The 5,047-nt window shown below is 36.8% G+C and overlaps 1 pseudogene; it reads right to left on the bottom strand.

Annotated features, from left to right (window-relative positions):
* Positions 1–1,267: 1,267 nt before the first annotated feature.
* LOC136314838 (small nucleolar RNA SNORA8) lies at positions 1,268–1,380 on the bottom strand (annotated as a pseudogene).
* Positions 1,381–5,047: the final 3,667 nt, after the last annotated feature.

Raw genomic sequence — 5,047 nt, 5'->3', positions numbered from 1 at the left:
AAAAAATAATAGCGTTAAAAATATAAAATGTTCTCATATATTACAATCCATTCATTTCCTACTGCTCATGTTCATGGTTGTGGGTGGCTGGAGCCAATCACAGCTGTCCTCCAGGACAACACCAAATTTTTATTGGATAATGCGTAACGTACACAGGTCATGGCTCTCATGACCTCATTATATGGCTCTCACAGAATTACATTTTAAAATATGTGGCGTTCATGGCTCTCTCAGCCAAAAAGTTTCCCGACCCCTGACCTAGATGTTTCATCTCGCAGCCTTGACATTTGAAACCTGCCTGAGCACCTTCCCTGTGTGTCTTCCAGTTAGGATGAAAGATCAGTGTCTCCACTAACCCACTACCATTAGCACTGAAAATTTTAAATAAAAATTATATAAGGTAGGACAAATGATTGATTAATAATCCTCTGGGAGTGAGGCAAGTAAGATGTTCACAGATTTTTTGGCTATGCTAGTCAGTCACTCAAATATGCTTCCTAAGAACATAAGAAGAAAGGTAACTATTGCTGCAAGATCTTCTCCCTCAGAAGGGGTATTGACTCATCCGGCCTCTCATCGAGTTAGGAACCCCAACCTCTCCGGTTCTCAGGTGCTAAAGTTTTCTCTCCATCTGTATCCAGCTTTAAATGACAGTAGAGGGCAGCAGAGTCCTTTCCACAGGGGCATTTTGAGCAAAGATGAACTAAGATTTTGGGCTGTGCATAAAGTCAAGCCCCTTGCAGAGAGAAATTGCTAATGGGTCCTATCATGTTGAGGATGAAACTTAAGGGCTATGGCCTATTTTCTCCCATCTCTAATTACGCAGATGATTCAAATTTCTAAAGAAATGGAATTTGCATATTTGCACGTTAGAATATTATAACAACCTTGTCTGGGGGAAAAAAACAAAACAACTGTAGTCTCATTGTTACTTATTTTCTGTTCCCCAACCTCCTCATTAAACATTTATTTTACCTGGCTTTTTGTTTCCTTCTTTCTATTTTATTTATAATTTAAGGATTGGTTAAGGAGCTGTAGAACTGGAGTCAGTTGGTATTGGTGGAGTTCCATTTATTTGGTTTATCTCATTCTGGACTTTCAAAAATAAAAGCTGGCTTCCTGTGCCATCTAATTCCTGTGTTTACCTGTCATGATCATTCTGAAGGCAGGTGGTTTTAACTCTAACTTTCCCCATGACCAAGAAATAAGTGTCTTTTTTTTTTTCTTTATTTTTTTTTGGGGGGGGGACGGGCGGTGGCTCTTTTTATACTGTATCAATAGAAATACCAGGTTTAGCATGCACAAAGCCAAGAAAACCAACGATGCCAGATACTGAATTTCTATTGCACTGTGCTTTGAACACCCAGCAGGATAAGTGTCTTCACTAACCCATTATCATTATAGCATTGAAAATTTTAAATTAAAAAAAAAACACATAATGTAGGAAAAGTGACTAAAAACCTTCCGGGTATGAGGTGAAGATGCTCATAGATTTTTTGGCTATGCTAGTCAGTCACTCAAATATGCTTCCTAAGGCCATAAGAAGATCCAATTTCCCAAGAAATATTTTTAAAGTCCAATAGATGGTGAAGTTGCTGGAAAGAAATTACAAAGTGTCTTGGTCAATTAATTTACAATTAACTCATCTAGAAACTTCAGTAAACCAGCAGCTTAAATGTGTTTTATTTGCTCAATTTATTTTATCTTTATTTTTTAACTTTCATTATATTTACCAAAAAAATAAAAACCACAATTGTTTCTTCATCTCTGTATTTCAGGGACAAAGAATGATTTAGAAAAGAGTGCTTGACCTTGACAGGAACGGCAGCAGCGACTAGTGCTTCCTCCATTAGCTGTACTCCATAGGATTCTACCCAGCAGCTAGTTTGCTATATCTCAGTAACAGAATTTTGACTCATAACTGAATTTATTTTTAAATTGTACCCCACTGTTTTGACACCTAGTACTTATGTGGATATTTGTTATCATATCCTAATTGCTTTTATTATGAATGTTACATTCTCTAAATATGCTATTTAGGAAAAACAGGCCCCCCCCCCCATATGCTTAGGGCCAGAGGAGAGGCTTGACGTTGCTAAGCCATTGTCATAGTTATTATGCTAATATCCACTGAGAGAATTTGTTGCTGTTTATGGCCACACATATCAGTCTCAGCCTGGATTGTTTAGCCTTTGTTTGAATTTGATGCTTAACTTTGAACTCTAGGTTTTGAAAATTTCTACTCAATCTCAGAAACATAACCTTAGGAAATTGGATTCTCAAGAGATGGCAGTAAATAGTATTGAGCATGCCTTTTAGATGTAAAATAGATTAAAGAGCTTTATCCTGTTGAAATTATTTACCATTGGAGTCTCTGAATATAAATGTACTCTTAAAGGCAGTGGAGCTAGAGGCAGCTATATGAAAGAGAAAAATAAAGATTTCTATTAGTATATATATGAGATGAGAAATAAAAAACTATAAGGCAACATAAAATGATTGTGACATAGACAGTCCGTCTGAATAGATAAAAATGCTGTCAGGGAAAAACTCTATTTTTACTTATAATGATTCCATGCAGCACACAAAAATCAACCCTTATTTGAAAACCTAATCCTAGTATAAGAAGTGAGGAAAAGATGTATACATCTGGGATCTGTCCATGGAGTGAGAAAGAACTGAGTTACGATTTGAACTCTTATTGATGTGAACTCAGGACACTTGAAGTATATATATATATTCAATAAAAATGCAATGAACCCTGCTTTGTTGTAGGTGTAGTACTAGACACTGTGGATGCAAAAAATGAACCCAAGGGAGAAAGACCATCTCTGGCTTGGCAGAGTTCAGTTCTGGTCGGGGAAACAAAACAAATAATTTAACACATTTATTTAACCAATAATCAGAGTACATAATGATAAGTGCAATAACCAAACTTGACAAATCGTTTAAGGAACAGGAGCAAAGAGGAGACAACCTGCAAAAAAAACCCTACTCAAAATAATTCCATCTGAAAGTCAATCAGCAGGTCCACACACACACAAGTTGGCACTGTAACATCAGATCATTGTTGAATACAATTATTTTTCTATAACGATAGTCTCGATTATTTAGTTCTCATTTGGAATTCCAGTTTTGTGAAGTCAGTCTATGAGACTATCCCAGAAAACACAGTGCTCATTTTACTTATTCTGGGTTCCTCCACAGCATATAACACTAGACTAACATTCAACAAGAATTCTGATGCTAAATTGAATTTAAATATGTTCTCATAGGTCAGAGGAAGTGGAGAAATAAAAGTTACTTGTTGGTAATATTTAAAGCAAAACAGGATAAAGTATAATAAAAAGTAAAATTGTATATCTTTCCCTATGGTCCCATTTGTATGGCCAAAATGCTACCTTAAAAACACTATTTAGGACTAAAAAGATAACCTTACAATTCTCACCATTTGATGTATTTAGTATACTTTTGGCAGACAATATATATCAGATAACTAAAAAGTAGAAAACTCTGATACAAGAGATGAATTTGTCATTTGTTCGAGATATTTTTCTCCTTTATACAAATGGGATTAGATCACAAAGTATGGATTTATGTAGGATAGTAGTTTGGTCTTGGGTATAAATTTATCTAGGATGGTCTGGTCTTGGGTATACAGCCTTAAATGATTTCAGTAATGAATTATCTTTCCTCTTGTAATAAACCTATTACTTCTCATAGTTGCATTTTTGAGCTTTGTTTAAGCAGGGTTTAAAAAAAAAAGCCCTATCTGAAACATCAGCCAGAGGATGGACAATTCATTGGGAACTGTAGTGGGGCTCTCCCTTGAAAACCTTCTCTCAAATAATATCTCACAATGCATACCAACTAGATCCAACAAAGATTTGGGCTTTCCAAATGGTTCTCTGTTTTTCTAAAACAGCAGCTCTTAGATCAACTGCTTTCCATGTAAGGAGCTGCCCAAACCACCATGTAACCACTGGCTCCAATTTGCTGAAAGCCCCTTGTGACCGCTGTAGGAATCTTAGCACCCTGTGCTCTCACCATGCATTCATTAGCTCTTTTGACGTGAGTAACAACATCACAGCCAATGTGCTGAGTCTCTACTCCCCAGATATAGTACCAGTTTATAGACATCACAAGAAAAGAAAAACACACGATATGCACAAACATAGCTCCTTTATTAGCTGGTGATACTGGTCTCCACTCTAGGCATGGTGTATTCTGAAGCCAGAGAAGATGATGTTTATTTCATGAGCCAACACATGTTGGGTACCTTAAGTGGCTAACTCTAGTGAAAGTCATCACCCATTGAGACTGGACACCACCAACAAAGATTTCCTAGGGGAATTCTAGGACTTGAGAATGCTCTGATTCTGAATTCTGAAACCAACAATAACGAGCACCTCCTGCTCTGAAGATACGGTATTCAAAACACAGGGCACTATATATATATGTAAAATCTTCTCTAAGAAAACTTGCAGACAAATGACACACACAAATTTAAGCAGTGTTTTGGGGCATGTTTCACAAGTACCAATGGTAGATTGGGAGGGCAGGGTGATTGTTTGTCACTGCCTATCCTCAGCTGCTACAACAGTAATTGGCACATATTTAATGCTCAGTAATTGGCACATATTTAATGCTCAAGAAAAAATTATATTGAATGAATGAACAGCACAGGCTATAGGTCCTCAAAGGCACTGTGGCAGAGGGGAGATTTGTGCTGAGCCTTCAAGTATATTGAGTTTAGGTGGGCTTATTAGAGTTAGTGCCCTATTAACTCAGGGTCTCCCACATGCCAGGTACTGGTGGGAGGACAGAGCAAAAAGAAAATCTCTAGGATGATCTTAAGAATGTAACTCATAGTCTAAAAGCCAGTCCTGTGTGCTAAATATTTTCTATAATTCAAAATGTATATGGAAAAGCAAAACTAAAGTGAAATAAGAAATAATCCCTTGTCTGAAAACAGACGGTATAACTGCAGAAAGGAAGAGCATGCAAAGTCCCTTTCTCGCCTACTCTCTCCTTTCATTTCTTTTCA

The sequence above is a fragment of the Saccopteryx bilineata genome, chromosome 10 (genome assembly GCF_036850765.1).
Source record: "Saccopteryx bilineata isolate mSacBil1 chromosome 10, mSacBil1_pri_phased_curated, whole genome shotgun sequence".
In the NCBI taxonomy this organism is placed as follows: Eukaryota; Metazoa; Chordata; class Mammalia; order Chiroptera; family Emballonuridae; genus Saccopteryx; species Saccopteryx bilineata.
This window is presented reverse-complemented; position numbering and strand designations above follow the sequence as displayed.